The sequence below is a fragment of the Coregonus lavaretus genome (assembly GCF_964263955.1).
Source record: "Coregonus lavaretus genome assembly, chromosome: 15".
Lineage (NCBI taxonomy): Eukaryota > Metazoa > Chordata > Actinopteri > Salmoniformes > Salmonidae > Coregonus > Coregonus lavaretus.
This window is the reverse complement of record NC_140002.1, coordinates 42,192,752-42,209,463: the sequence shown is the minus strand read 5'-3', so window position 1 is coordinate 42,209,463 and position 16,712 is coordinate 42,192,752. Positions and strand designations below refer to the sequence as shown.

The 16,712-nt window shown below is 43.7% G+C and overlaps 1 protein-coding gene across 1 annotated transcript in view; it reads right to left on the bottom strand.

Annotated features, from left to right (window-relative positions):
* LOC311142722 (pro-neuregulin-2, membrane-bound isoform-like) overlaps positions 1-16,712 on the bottom strand; it is a gene marked incomplete at both ends in the record, with an annotated part of 129,942 nt that overhangs the window by 112,353 nt on the left and 877 nt on the right. The window lies entirely within an intron of this gene.

Genomic DNA, 16,712 nt, shown 5'->3' with positions numbered 1-16,712 from the left:
CATTGGGTTAGTTATTGGGAGCCTTAGAGAAAAACTGTTACTGTATCTAAAACAATGTACCCACCTGTTCCCTAGCTAGCAATATTTCAGCTCGGTTCAGTATAGTAGTGGAGAAAAAGTACATTTTCTTACAATATACCAGCAGGAATACAACCAGAAACCAGTGTTAAATACGGCAACAGTCACTATGACGTGGTATACAGTGCATTCGGAAAGTATTCAGACCCCTTTACTTTTTCCACATGTTGTTACGTTACAGCCTTATTCTAAAATGGATTAAATACATTTTTTCCTTATCAATCTACACACAATACCCCATTAATGACAAAACAAAAACAAGTTTTCAGAATGTTAGCTAAATTATACACAAAAAAAACAGAAATACCGTATTTACATAAGTATTCAGACCCTTTGCTATGAGACTCGAAATTGAGCTCAGGTGCATCCTGTTTCCATTGATCATCCTTGAGATGTTTATACAACTTGATTGGAGTCCACCTGTGGAAAATTCAATTGATTGGACATGATTTGGAAAGGCACACACCTGTCTATATAAGGTCCCACAATTGACAGTGCATGTCAGAGCAAAAACCAAGCCATGATGATCAAAGGAATTGTCCATAGAGCTCCGAGACAGGATTGTGTCAAGGCACAGATCTGGGGAAGGGTACCAAAGATGTTCTGCAGCATTGAAGGTCACCAAGAACCCAGAGGCCTCCATGAATCTTAAATGGAAGAAGTTTGGAACCACCAAGACTCTTCCTAGAGCTGGCTGCCCGGCCAAACTGAGCAATCAGGGGAGAAGGGCCTTGGTCAGGGAGGTGACCAAGAACCCGATGGTCACTCTGACAGAGCTCCAGAGTTCCTCTGGTCTGATGAAACCAAAATTGAACTCTTTGACCTGAACGCCAAGCGTCACGTCCGGAGGAAACCTGGCACCATCCCTATGGTGCAGCGACGCTCCCCATCCAACCTGACAGCGCTTGAAAGGATCTGCAGAGAAGAATGGGAGAAACTCTCCAAATACAGGTGTGCCAAGCTTGTAGCGTCATACTCAAGAAGGCTCGAGGCTGTAATCGCTGCCAAAGGTGCTTCAACAAAGTACTGAGTAAAGGGTCTGAATACTTACACTGCCGTTCAAAAGTTTGGGGTCACTTAGAAATGTCCTTGTTTTTGAAAGAAAAGCCATTTTTTTGTCCAGTAAATAACATCAAAATGATCAGAAATACAGTGTAGACATTGTTAATGTTGTAAATGGCTATTGTAGCTGGAAACGGCTGATCTTTTATGGAATATCTACATAGGCGTATAAAGGCAGCAACCATCAGTCCTGTGTTTGAATGGCACGTTGTGTTTGCTAATCCAAGTTTACCATTTTAAAAGGCTAATTGATCATTACAAAACCCTTTTACATTTATGTTAGCACAGCATAAATTGCCAAGAAACTGAAGATCTCGTACAACGCTGTGCACTACTCCCTTCACAGAACAGCGCAAACTGGCTCTAACCAGAATAGAAAGAGGAGTGGGAGGCCCCGGTGCACAACTGAGCAAGAGGACAAATACATTAGAGTTTGAGAACCAGGAGCCTCACAAGTCCTCAACTGGCAGCTTCATTAAATAGTCCCCGCAAAACACCAGTCTCAACGTCAACAGTGAAGAGGCGACTCCGGGATGCTGACCTTCTAGGCAGAGTTGCAAAGAAAAAGCCATATCTCAGACCTGCCAATAAAAAGAAAAGATTAAGATGATCAATTAGCCTTCTAAAATGATAAACTTGGATTAGAAAACACAACGTGCCATTGGAACACAGGACTGATGGTTGCTGATAATGGGCCTCTGAATGCCTATGTAGATATTCCATAAAAAAATCAGCCATTTCCAGCTACAATAGCCATTTACAACATTAACAATGTCTACACTGTATATTTGATCAATTTGATGTTTTAATGGACAAAAAATTGCTTTTCTTTTGAAAACAAGGACATTTCTAAGTGACCTCAAACGTTTGAACGGTAGTGTATGTAAATGTGATATTTCCGTTCTTTTTTATACATTTACAAAAATTACTACAAACCTGTTTTTGCTTTGTCATTATGGGGTATTGTGTGTAGATTGCTGAGGAAAGAAAACAATTTAATCAATTTTAGAAAAAGGCTGTAATGTAACAAAATGTGGAAAAAGTCAACAGGTCTGAATACTTTCCGAATGCACTGTACGTGATACGAGGCTCGTTTACTGTCAGTGGGGGCCTTTGAGGTGGTGAGAAGAAACATGCTTAGACAATGAGCAGCGAAAGCACACATCCCATGTGTGGCAAATACAGATGCAATCAAGAGGAAAGGGAAACAGACAGGGTTCACTCTGTGGATCCCCTGTACAAACTAACTCTGACTAGGTTACTATAAGTCTCTGTAAGGGATATCATTCTGCCATTAAAAGCAATACAACCACACAGCCACCTATAGAATGGGGTGTTATTGCTCTCTAGGCTCTCCAATGCTGATAGGTGAATGGGTCAGTGTGTCAGATTGGGGACCAGCTAGAACACAGCAGCGCACCACACACAGACACACACACACAGCAGCTCTGCTCTCTATCTTTCAACAACAAGCAGAGAAGAAACCAGACGGAAAGAGGGCCTGTTTGTGAAGGAAGATAAACACGCTCCTGCAGCCAGTCCAGTCCACTCCAGATTACAGCAGCTAAATAATGAAGTGGAGCCACGGTGGAGGGAGAGAATAAAGAGATGTGAAATGATACAGATATAATATGTATAATATAGGTATAAATGATATACTCCCCTGAAAAACACACTAAGTCTCACTGACAAAGACGTACTGTATTTGACCTTTCAAAGTGGACTGGACTGGCTGCAGGAGCGTGTTTATCTTCCTTCACAAACAGGCCCTCTTTCCGTCTGGTCCCTTCTCGGCTTGTTGTTGAAAGATAGAGAGCAGAGCTGCTGTGTGTGTGTGTCTGTGTGTGGTGCGCTGCTGTGTTCTAGCTGGTCCCCAATCTGACACACTGACCGATTCACCTATCAGCATTGGAGAGCTTAAAGAGCAATAACACCCCATTCTATAGGTGGCTGTGTGGTTGTATTGCTTTTAATGGTAGAATGATATCCCTTACAGAGACTTATAGTAACCAAGTCAGAGTTAGTTTGTACAGGGGATCCACAAAGGCTCCAAAGGGAAGCACAGCCGCGAGCTGCCCAGTGACACAAGCCTACCAGACGAGCTAAACCACTTCTATGCTCGCTACGAGGCAAGCAACACTGAAGCATGCATGAGAGCATCAGCTGTTCTGGATGACTATGTGATCACGCTCTCCGTAGCCGATGTGAGTAAGACTTTTAAGCAGGTCAACAACAAGGCCGCAGGGCCAGACGGATTACCAGGACGTGTACTCCGAGCATGTGCTGACCAACTGGCAAGTGTCTTCACTGACATTTTCAACATGTCCCTGACTGAGTCTGTAATACCAACATGTTTCAAGCAGACCACCATAGTCCCCGTGCCCAAGAACACTAAGATAACCTGCCTAAATGACTACCAACCCGTAGCACTGACGTCTGTAGCCATGAAGTGCTTTGAAAGGCTGGTCATGGCTCACATCAACACCATTATCCCAGAAACCCTAGACCCACTCCAATTTGCATACCGCCCCAACAGATCCACAGATGATGCAATCTCTATTGCACTCCACACTGCCCTTTCCCACCTGGACAAGAGGAACACCTACGTGAGAATGCTATTCATTGACTACAGCTCAGCGTTCAACACCATAGTGCCCTCAAAGCTCATCACTAAACTAAGGATCCTGGGACTAAACACCTCCCTCTGCAACTGGATCCTGGACTTCCTGACAGGCCGCCCCCAGGTGGTAAGGGTAGGTAACAACACAACTGCCACGCTGACCCTCAACACAGGGGCCCCTCAGGGGTGTGTGCTCAGTCCCCTCCTGTACTCCCTGTTCATTCATGACTGCATGGCCAGGCATGACTCCAACACCATCATTAAGTTTGCCGACGACACAACAGTGGTAGGCCTCATCACCCACAACGATGAGACAGCCTATAGGGAGGAGGTCAGAGACTTGGCCAGGATAACAACCTCTCACCTCAACGTGACCAAGACAAAGGAGATGATTGTGGACTACAGGAAAAAAAGAGGACTGAGCATGCCCCCACTCTCATCGACGGGGCTGTAGTGGAACAGGTTGAGAGCTTCAAGTTCCTTGGTGTCCACATCACCAACGAACTATCATGGTCCAAACACACCAAGACAGTTGTGAAGAGGGCACGACAAAGCCTAATATTCCTCAGGAGACTGAAAAGATTTGGCATGGGTCCTCAGATCCTCAAAAAGTTATACAGCTGCACCATCAAGAGCATCCTGACTGGTTGCATCACCTACTGGTATGGCAACTTCTCGGCCTCCGACCGCAAGGCACTACAGAGGGTAGTGTGTACGACCCAGTACATCACTGGGGCCAAGCTTCCTGCCATCCAGGACCTCTATACCAGGCGGTGTCAGAGGAAGGCCCTCAAAATTGTCAAAGACTCCAGCCACCCTAGTCATAGACTGTTCTCTCTGCTACCGCACGGCAAGCGGTACCGGAGCACCAAGTCTAGGTCCAAAAGGCTTCTCAACAGCTTCTACCCCCAAGCCATAAGACTCCTGAACAGCTAATCATGGCTACCCGGACTATTTGCACTGCCCCCCCACCCCCACCCCATCTTTTTACGCTGCTGCTACTCTGTTAATTATTCATGCATAGTCACTTTAACTCTATCCACATGTACATATTACCTCAACAACCTCAACTAGCCGGTGCCCCCACACATTGACTCTGCAACGGTACCCCCCTGTATATAGCCTCCCTACTGTTATTTTATTTTACTTCTGCTCTTTTTTTCTCAATACTTTTTGTTGTTGTTGTTTTATTTTACTTTTTTATTTAAAAATAAATGCACTGTTGGTTAAGGGCTGTAAGGAAGCATTTCACGGTAACGTCTATACCTGTTGTTCAGGAATGCTTGCCCTGAATGGGATTTGTTCTGGAGTCCTGATTAGGAAAACTCAAAGCTAGCTGTTGATATGCGCATGCAAGTCTGTCTCTGTCTGCATGCCATTGTTTTGGCAGATATCTACGGAGAGATATGATGATGCAAAACAGGCAAAGTGCTGTCAAGTCACGAATGTTGACAATTACTGCCAATAAACACAACAGTAAATATATGAGCAATTAACACCTACTCTTTGATCCATGACAGGTTTAGATACATCCAATAGCATCAATATGGTGGATATCACAATTCCCCTATTCTGCATAGAACATATGTTTCAATTGTTTGCTTTTTGCCTCCATAAAGAACAAGAGCTGCGCCTCCAACTGGAAAGCATCCCCTTCACTGCTGCAAAGAGGAAACAGTTTAGTCTTAGTCCACCTCCCACCACTTCTAACAACAGTCATTCATTCTTTTTCAAGCCTTTTCATGTCAATGCACACCTACAGCATACCTGAGGAAACAAACCCTCTCTCAGGCTATGTAGCGTGTGTGGGGTGAGCATGGCCGGACATGTTCCTTAAACACACCGTGAAGCGCCCAGCAGGAGTGCCGGCAGCCTCTCTCCTCCGCACGCTGCACACAAACACTGTTGCCCTTCCCATGGTCCTTTGTTCCTGTCGTTTTGTTGGAGTAAAGTTCCTGTCCTGGACACTGTCTGCTTCCTCTGAACATCTATCATTACAAGTCATGAGGACACACTCAGACACACACACACACACATGCACACACTTGCTTTCATGTCTGCATGGTTATATTAATGCATAAATAACCACACAAATGTGAACAAACAAGTTCAAGTAAGCACCTTGACACAGATGCATATATCAAAGGATTAGCACATACTGTATATCTGAGTGCATGCACACACATCTTGTGGATGAATGACCCTAGGTGTTTTCCTACCTATTAGATTGAGATCATTACCCAATATTGAGTGGGGATGTCCTGAAAAGGGATCTGTGTTACTTGCATAGGATTACCACATATAGAAATATAAGTTTCATAACTGGTTTCAATGAATGCAACATCTGGTTCCATGTCTGTCTACAGTTGAACTGTCACAAGGAAGTCTGTTTTTTTTCTGCATGTCTGATTTTGTCAAGACTGATATTCCCAATTAGTAGGCCACATGATTAGCATGAGATGCCAAGACATCTGACACAAATATAATATGCACTCCTGCTGGGCGCTTCACGGTGTGTATAATATATAAACTCACCTTACAGGACATTCAGGCTATGCTTACAACCTCCTTGATGCATTTCTCAAATTGAGAGAGGATATAGCTGTATTATTACTTCTGGAAAACAAAACCGACTCAAAATAAAAAATGCATTATTAAAGGAGACATTTAATCTGTTTTGCAAAAACAATGTTCTGTGATTGCAGCATGAGCGAAAGAGCTCAAAGATTTTAAATACGGTTCTGGTTTTGATAAGCCATCATGAGAGAAAGAGAAAGAGAGTAATGAACTGCCTTGAAGCCGTTTGACCAGGAGAATACAGCAGAAAGCAGAAAGCCACCCAGGCAGCAGAAATAACATCAGAGGCTGGAAGAGAGAGGAGAGATAGAGAGAGAGGGGAGAGAGGAGAGCGAGAGGAGAGAGAGAGAGAGAGAGAGAGAGAGAGAGAGAGAGAGAGAGAGAGAGAGAGAGAGAGAGAGAGAGAGAGAGAGAGAGAGAGAGAGAGAGAGAGAGAGAGAGAGAGAGAGAGAGAGAGAGAGAGAGGGGAGAGAAGGGGGAAGGCAGTGAGTGAGTCTGTTATGAAAGGTCACCTACTGTGCTGTCCTCTAGCAGCATGATGCTCCCTGTGAATCTGCCTGACACCTGACTGGCATCTGTGGGGATGAGGTCTACTGCAGTGGGGAGGCAGGCGGGCAGGCTGGTGGCCGGGCACACAGAGTTACTGATGAATTGTTGATGAGCAGCTTCCGGGCAGAAAGCACACTGGCTGGGGTAAATCAATTATCTCAGCTACCTTCATACTCAAACCTCCGGCCCCCAACAAATACACACACACCTGCACACATGCATGCATGCATGCGCACGAACGTACACACACACACACAACGGCAATTAATCACAGAAACATGCTCTCTCTCATCCACTTACCTTAATCAATAACACTAACTTAAATATACCATACATAAATGAATCAATATTCTGAAATGGCTGCACTAAGTCACTATCACATAAAGTGACTACTATGTCAACTATTATTAATAGGTGCTATAGCAGCACATACAGTAGGAGTAAATACAGAGTCACCTCTGACTCTAAAGGAAAATATTGTGAGACCTTTCATCAAATCAAATCAAATCAAATGTTATTGGCCACATGCGCCGAATACAACGGGTGTAGACATTACAGTGAAATGCTTACTTACAGCCCTTAACCAACAATGCATTTATTTTTTTATAAAAAATAGTAAAATAAAACAACAACAAAAAAGTGTTGAGAAAAAAAGAGCAGAAGTCAAATAAAATAACAGTAGGGAGGCTATATACAGGGGGGTACCGGTGCAGAGTCAATGTGCGGGGGCACCGGCTAGTTTCATGCTGTGCTTAGTTATGTTGATTTAGATATTTAATTCAATATTTCACTGGCTAGATAGCGGAGAATTACTGAATAATTAAAGAGGCAGGGTAAACTTCAGTTGCCTTCTAAAAGCAGCAGGAGACTGGCCAATTAGTCCCAGCAGCCTGGCCAATAAGCATCACACAATCACAGGACACTGACCAATCAGCCTCAAGCTACTGCTGGACACTGGCCAATCATTTCAGGCTGCTGGATGCAGCAAACACAAAACGAAGGGAAACTAACAGGTAAACATGCCAGGGCTACAGTAATATCACTTCAAGGCTGTTGAGGGATCAAAATGATTGACAGCTGTTCTAATGCACAGCTGGAGTTGGGTGACTGAAGGTTTAGCCAAAACCACACACGTACACAGGCCTAATAATTGACACCTTCTCACACACACACAACCCTTGGTAAAATCCTCTCTCTGTGTTGCCTTCCATGAACAATATACAGTATATCCACAAAGTAATGAGAATATGGAATAGTCTGATTCTAAAAGTAATAAATGTGCGATTGTGTAAGCGTACAAACAGCCAACAGCCAGTGAGGTAAGTCCTGTGGCCACAGCTGGATTGCATATGAACTTCAGGTTGGCTCTAGGGCGCAGTTTGTCTTTTGTGTAGACTAGTATTCAAATAAGTGGGGCAGGGAAGAAAACAGAAAACAGCTTCACTGACATTCCAGCATGACTCAAACTACTTTTTGGTCTGTTTCCCCCTGGCTGCCAAGAATCCTGATCATATACTGCCTCTATGTGGTGAATGCAATGCTTTCTTGTCTGCTAAGAATGACTGAGTCATTAAGCAGAAAAGCATAGGTAAAACATGTCAGCTGTCATCAACAACCATGAGGTATTTTCCTGTTTGTTAAACTGCTAAATATTGTCCCCTATGGACCTGCTATTCTCAGTTGCCATTAGCATGTTCTACATGTACATACAGTGCCTATAGAAAGTCTACACTGCCTTGAAAATTTTTCACATTTTGCTGCCTTAAAATCAACTACAGCTGTGAAAATTGTACTAAATCTTAGGGCAAGATACAGTGCATTCGGAAAGTGTTCCACATTTTGTTACGTTACAGACTTATTCTAAAATTGATTAACTAATTTTTTCACCCTCATTAATCTACACACAATACCCCATAATGACAAAGCGAAAAAAAATAATTTAAAAAAATACCGTATTTACATAAGTATTCAGACCCTTTGCTACAGTGGGGGAAAAAAGTATTTAGTCAGCCACCAATTGTGCAAGTTCTCCCACTTAAAAAGATGAGAGAGGCCTGTAATTTTCATCATAGGTACACGTCAACTATGACAGACAAAATGAGAAAAAAATATCCTGAAAATCACATTGTAGGATTTTTTATGAATTTATTTGCAAATTATGGTGGAAAATAAGTATTTGGTCAAAACAAAAGTTTCTCAATACTTTGTTATATACCCTTTGTTGGCAATGACACAGGTCAAACGTTTTCTGTAAGTCTTCACAAGGTTTTCCCACACTGTTGCTGGTATTTTGGCCCATTCCTCCATGCAGATCTCCTCTAGAGCAGTGATGTTTTGGGGCTGTCGCTGGGCAACACGGACTTTCAACTCCCTCCAAAGATTTTCTATGGGGTTGAGATCTGGAGACTGGCTAGGCCACTCCAGGACCTTGAAATGCTTCTTACGAAGCCACTCCTTCGTTGCCCGGGCGGTGTGTTTGGGATCATTGTCATGCTGAAAGACCCAGCCACGTTTCATCTTCAATGCCCTTGCTGATGGAAGGAGGTTTTCACTCAAAATCTCACGATACATGGCCCCATTCATTCTTTCCTTTACACGGATCAGTCGTCCTGGTCCCTTTGCAGAAGAACAGCCCCAAAGCATGATGTTTCCACCCCCATGCTTCACAGTAGGTATGGTGTTCTTTGGATGCAACTCAGCATTCTTTGTCCTTCAAACACGACGAGTTGAGTTTTTACCAAAAAGTTATATTTTGGTTTCATCTGACCATATGACATTCTCCCAATCCTCTTCTGGATCATCCAAATGCACTCTAGCAAACTTCAGACGGGCCTGGACATGTACTGGCTTAAGCAGGGGGACACGTCTGGCACTGCAGGATTTGAGTCCCTGGCGGCGTAGTGTGTTACTGATGGTAGGCTTTGTTACTTTGGTCCCAGCTCTCTGCAGGTCATTCACTAGGTCCCCCCGTGTGGTTCTGGGATTTTTTGCTCACCGTTCTTGTGATCATTTTGACCCCAAGGGGTGAGATCTTGCGTGGAGCCCCAGATCGAGGGAGATTATCAGTGGTTTTGTATGTCTTCCATTTCCTAATAATTGCTTCCACAGTTGATTTCTTCAAACCAAGCTGCTTACCTATTGCAGATTCAGTCTTCCCAGCCTGGTGCAGGTCTACAATTTTGTTTCTGGTGTCCTTTGACAGCTCTTTGGTCTTGGCCATAGTGGAGTTTGGAGTGTGACTGTTTGAGGTTGTGGACAGGTGTCTTTTATACTGATAACAAGTTCAAACAGGTGCCATTAATACAGGTAACGAGTGGAGGACAGAGGAGCCTCTTAAAGAAGAAGTTACAGGTCTGTGAGAGCCAGAAATCTTGCTTGTTTGTAGGTGACCAATACTTATTTTCCACCATAATTTGCAAATAAATTCATTAAAAATCCTACAATGTGATTTTCTGGAGAAAAAAAATCTCAATTTGTCTGTCATAGTTGACGTGTACCTATGATGAAAATTACAGGCCTCTCTCATCTTTTTAAGTGGGAGAACTTGCACAATTGGTGGCTGACTAAATACTTTTTTCCCCCACTGTATGAGACTCGAAATTGAGCTCAGGTGCATCCTGTTTCCATTGATCATCCTTGAGATGTCTCTACAACTTGATTGGATTCCACCTGTGGAAAATTCAATTGATTGGACATGATTTGGAAAGGCACACACCTGTCTATATAAGTTCCCACAGTTGACAGTGCATGTCAGAGCAAAAACCAAGCCATGAGGATCGAAGGAATTGTCCATAGAGCTCCGAGACAGGATTGTGTCGAGGTACAGATCTGGGGAAGGGTACCAAAACCTTTCTGCAGCATTGATGGTCCCCAAGAACACAGTGGCCTCCATTGTTCTTAAATGGAAGAAGTTTGGAACTACCAATACTCTTCCTAGAGCTTGCCGCCCGGCCAAACTGAGCAATTGGGGGAGAAGGGCCTTGGTCTGGGAGGTGACCAAGAACCCGGTGGTCACTCTGACAGAGCTCCAGAGTTCCTCTGTGGAGATGGGAGAACCTTCCAGAAGGACAACCATCTCTGCAGCACTCCACCTATCAGGCCTTTTTGGTAGAGTGGCCAGACGGAAGCCACTCCTCAGTAAAAGGCACATGACAGCCCGCTTGGAGTTTGCCAAAAGGCACCTAAAGGACTCTCAGACCATAAAAAACAAGATTCTCTGGTCTGATGAAACCAAGATTGAACTCTTTGACATGAATGCCAAGCGTCACGTGTGGAGGAAACCTGCCACTATCCCTACGGTGAAGCATGGTGGGGGCAGCATCATGCTGTGGGGAAGTTTTTCAGCGACAGGGACTGGGAGACTAGTCAGGATCGAGGGAAAGATGAACGGAGCAAAGTACAGAGATCCTTGATGAAAACCTGCTCCAGAGTGCTCAGGACCTGAGACTGGGGCGAAGGTTCACCTTCCAACAGGACAACGACCCTAAGCACACAGCCAAGCTAACGCAGGAGTGGCTTCTCAAGGACAAGTCTCTGAATGTCCTTGAGTGGCCCAGCCAGAGCCCGGACTTGAACCCGATCGAACATCTCTGGAGAGACCTGAAAATAGCTGTGTAGCGATGCTCCCCATCCAACCTTACAGAGCTTGAGAGGATCTGCAGAGAAGAATGGGAGAAAAATACAGGTGTGCCAAGCTTGTAGCATCATACTCAAGAAGACTCAAGGCTGTAATCGCTGCCAAAGGTGCTTCAACAAAGTACTGAGTAAAGGGTCTGAATACTTATGTAAATGTGATATTTCCGTTTTTTGCAAACATTTCTAAAAACCTGGTTTTGCTTTGTCATTATGGGGTATTGTGTGTAGATTGATGAGGGGGAAAAAACAATTTAATCAATTTTAGCATAAGGCTGTAACGTAACAAAATGTGGAAAAAGTCAACAGGTCTGAATACTTTCCGAATGCACTGTATATACATATATTTTGTCAAAATTTCTCAGGCTCAGTAAATTTGTTGGGGGTCATTGATGGACAACGATATTTAAACCTTGTCTCTGATTTTAAATGCAGATTTAAGTCAGGACTGAGACTAGACCACTCAGGAACACTCAACACCTCTTTGAAAGCCATTCTGATCTGTCTTTTGCATAAAAATGTGTGTAATTGTCCCGCAGAAAAATGTAACCCTATCCCAGGGTTAGGTTTTCAGAAGACTGAGGCGGATTTTCCTCTAACTTTTTACCTGGGCTTTGCTCCTTTCATATTTCATTTAATCCTAACAAACTCCCCAGTCCCTGCCGGTGACAAGAATACACATAACATGATGCTGCCACCACAACACTTGAAAATACAAAGGGATCAACAACATTTCATTCACTCCGTATTAAGGGCCTGTATGACAAAGTGAAAAGAAAGAAGCCTCTGTTAAAAATCCACTCCAAATCATCCATTCTGTTTGTAACAAGGCTGTGAAATAATACTGCAAGACAACATGGCAAATAAATGAACTTTTTGGCCTAAATTAAAAACTACAGCGGTCAAATCCAATTCAAAACAACAAAGAGTGAAACACTCTTGCAAGTAAGCATTTCGTTGGACGGTGAAAACTTGAAACTTGATACAGAATTACAACAAAGACTTGTTGCAGCCTGGCAGTGGAAGCAACAAGTTAGAAATTACATAGCTCTGATAGTGGATGAATCTAAATATCTCATATCAGAATTCACTCAGCCACAGTATTGCCTTTCTGGGCTGTCTGAAGCATTGTGGAGTGAATTTACAACTCGTCAATGACAAGGTATTATGGAAGCTTGGCCTAGCATCACTCCTTATCCCTCAAAACCCTCAGAAGCTCTCTGATCCCACTGGGCCTGGACACACACTCCATCTCACCATGGACTCACAGGACTGCTGTGGTGATGGGAAATCAGTGTATATTCCACTAGAAACCAATGATCATTACAGATATCATCTTTAGCCTCCACCAATGGTAGAAAATACATCAATGGCGTTATCTAAAACAAATCCTGTAGCTACATGTTCCTGTCCACGACCATAAACAACCTCCATGTCTTCATATGAACCCTGTTCGTCTGGGCTCTTACTGTGCCTTTGAACCTTTAATTACCCTAGGCCTTTAATCAAAGTTCAAAACACTCCTTTGAGGGTCTGGTTGGTACTATCTGACTGTGGTTTCTTTTTGACTCATTCCATTACTGGTAATAGCTTGTGTAGCACCACGTCTATCAGTCAATGTGAGTAAGTGTAATTGCATAAGCGATCCAGGAAGAGGCGAGAGAGACGATTGAAAATAGCCCTGCCCTCTTTTCCCATAGCTAGTAGTCTAGCAGTCGTACATCTGGCTGGTGACAGAGCCCTGGAGAGTAGAGGAAAGAGCCAGCGGGGCTCAGTGTATAAATACATCACCCAGGGAACACACACAACACCCTACACAAACATTGATCATCATGTGTGACCTGAATCAATACCAACTCCTTCCTGAGGATCCCACTGCTAAGTCAGTCAATGTGCCGCTCTGGCCTCAGCCCCCAGTCCATCACACACTGGCCTTTCTGAGATCCGCAAACCCCTGCTGTCTTACAACTACAAACCTCAAAAAGTCTAAAAACCATTCAACTCCATTACTATGCAATTACACTGCAAATAACGCAAATACTTAAATGCATTCTAATAATAACATGTAAAAACATGTTAAGACATTGTTGTTACTAGAATAAGTATACATTGTTACTACATAAGTATAAGAGCAACACAATATCTTCCTGATGTCATTTATATATACATTTGATTTGATTTTGATTTGATTTGAATGTCCACTACAGGTAAATATAAGATCCTCCTGTAGTGCTTGTGGTAAGATACCAAAACAGCACAGATGTGAGCACAGGCACTCTGTGTATGAGCTGAAGAGATGGAACAACATCCCACACTCCCGTCTATCCAGCAGTAAGGAAGTTGGACGGAGAGAGATGCACCTGATGAAGCTGCTGCCTGCAGGCCTCCCACACAGCAGCCAGGTACCAGTCTCTACCAACAGAGGGCCTCATCCCAACCTATCAACATCTCTTTCTATTCTATTGACCCTAGTGGTCTACACACTATATCCTGACAACACTAAATCCTACCTCTTAACCTCAGATTCCCATTGCAGTCATACCAATCCATAAAGCCTACCTGTTCCTGACCAAAGTCCATTATTTCATATTGGTTCCCTGTGCGCCTGCCTGTTGAGGTGTATGACCATCAGACATACTCCTCATGTAGAGGGAGCAAAGCCCTGGCCCCATCAACAGATGTTATTCATGTGTTGTGCCATATAGCTGTGCTCTGTACCAGAGTGCTCTCTCGGTTCACTGCTGTACAGAGCCATGGGCAAATCCATGCCTCCCACCTCACTGCAGCTGTGACCTGTCAGCAGTGGGAGTAGATGCTTCCCTCCAGTGTCATACCAACACTATTTTGCAGTTGTGTTCTTCTTCATATCATATGTGCTGGTACTTATTTATGCAATGTTTGTCTGGATATGAAATGCATGCTATGCAAAAAGACAACAAACATTAATACACCAAGGATAAGTACAGAGCAAAATCCCAAATAGAGACAGGACACGCACGACACAGACACACACACACACACACACACACACACACACACACACACACACACACACACACACACACACACACACAGACAAATACATAGGCTAGAGGGTGCTAATATGTAGGTCTCCTCCATGGAGTCTATGGGTAGACAAAAAGCTAGGGGCCCCCGCCACACTACCTTCAACTACAGTCTTTCAATCTAGGCTGAGCCATAAGGGACGGGCAAAAAATACTATTCTTATCCCAAAATGTGAGCTAAAAGGCAGACATGACATATTTTAAATCCCAGTCAGTCAGTGTGCCCGTGCTGTCCTTCTGTCTGACTGCCTGTCAATCCAGAGAGGCACAAAGGCAACCAGTGCTACAACAGCCCGTTCAACTGGGGCCTCCAATCAGATCTCAGAACAGTTCTAAGACAAATCACATCAAATAAATAGAGTACAATGGGCCTCTTAATATCTTCTGAACTACAGTTTGGTACTGTATAAACTCCCTTGTCTTATTTAAAACCAAACTGCCAACCCAAGAGGAAATGTATGTGAGCAATGTTCATAAATAGCATCCCTCAGTACCTTTGGTAGAAACTGCAGCCCATCCTTGTTAGTAACATAGTCCACCCATCACAAATCAAGTAAGGAACAAATTGTGCCTCATTCAAGCTGGAACAGAGAGATGCTGCTAAATGCTGAACCTGGAGTGTCACAACTTTTACTCAAGACAATCAACTTAAAATGTCCTCCTCATGCATCCAGCTATAGTTTTAATGGGGGGGAAATACATAATCTACATAAACATAAAGCTCTATATTCAGAAATCTTCATATGATTACCATGTTCTCCTGTCTTAAGTTTAACTGGAGCTTAATATCCAATGTTGCTAATATCCAGGAGCTGTAAACTGGTGAATTGCATTTAGAATTGAAACCACCCTGCAAGTCACATGAGTAAGAGTATAAAACTATGGACCAATAAATTGTCAGGTGTAGCTCCATTCCAGGTGGTAATGTGAAGCAGTGGAGGCTGCTGAGGGGAGGACGGCTCATAATAATGGCTGGAATGGAGCAAATGGAATGGCATCAACCACATGGAAACTATGTGTTTGATGTATTTGAAACCATTCCACTAATTCCGCTCCAGCCATTACCACGAGCCTGTCCTCCCCAATTAAGGTGCCACCAACCTCCTGTGATATTAAGATCCTTTGTGATTTGTGTCATCACATGAAGAGTTGTCAGGCTCAGCCCATTTAGGCCTTCGGCAACTCTGGTCAGTTACTGCGCCAAAGAATCAGCACCATGGACAGGGGTTTAAGTTGCCATTTTGCCCGTCAGTGTCAAAATTCGTGCTTGTAACTGATACATTCTATGAGAGCATGGACAGACTGACCACACAGAGGAATGAGATAACTGCAATGAGGGGAAATACAGCCATTTCCTCGAGGTCAAGGAAGTCGGGAGACCCTGGTCTTAGTTTGATTCTGGTTGCACGTTGTCGTCTTACACATAAAGCATAGGCAACAATAATGCTGCTCAAAACGTGGTAAGAAAGATCGACCATGGGTACATCCAATTGACCTATTTCTCTCTATGGCTGAGCCTAGTATCCTTCTATTTCTTCTTTACTTTCAGGATCTGAACATATAGGGTGAGGGCCAGGGCCCTCACCCTATATGCTTGTGCGTAAATCAATTTCACCCCCTGACCATAGCAGTTTACTTCCTTAATACGCAGAGAGCAGCATAGTATGACGTTGATGGGGATGGGAAAGTAGGCTACAGGTTCGATGCGTCCTAACTTGTGTTGAAAGGGATCCACTGCCGGCACCGTTGCTCTGAAGGCCCAGAACACAAGCGCAAAGCAGCAACCGGCAGGCTTTAGAGATCCCCCAGGCTGCCTCATCATAGATTTTCATGGAAATATGAAACATATTGAATTGACATGTAGACTACTACTGCCACTTTAAGAAACGTGACCGTACTTATGCATTTGCAAATCAGGTTAGAATTATTATTTTTTTGCATGAAGGACAGATTTCCACGAGAATCAATATCCACGTGTGTGCGTGCATGTGTGTATGCGTGTTTATGTGTGTGCGCGTAGGCCTACTGCATCGACACTCGCATTAATGCAACGTCTGCTGCACGGTGGGTAATTAATTGTTTTAATCAACCAAATGATCCACGCCTTGCGTTTCTGGAATCTTACATGT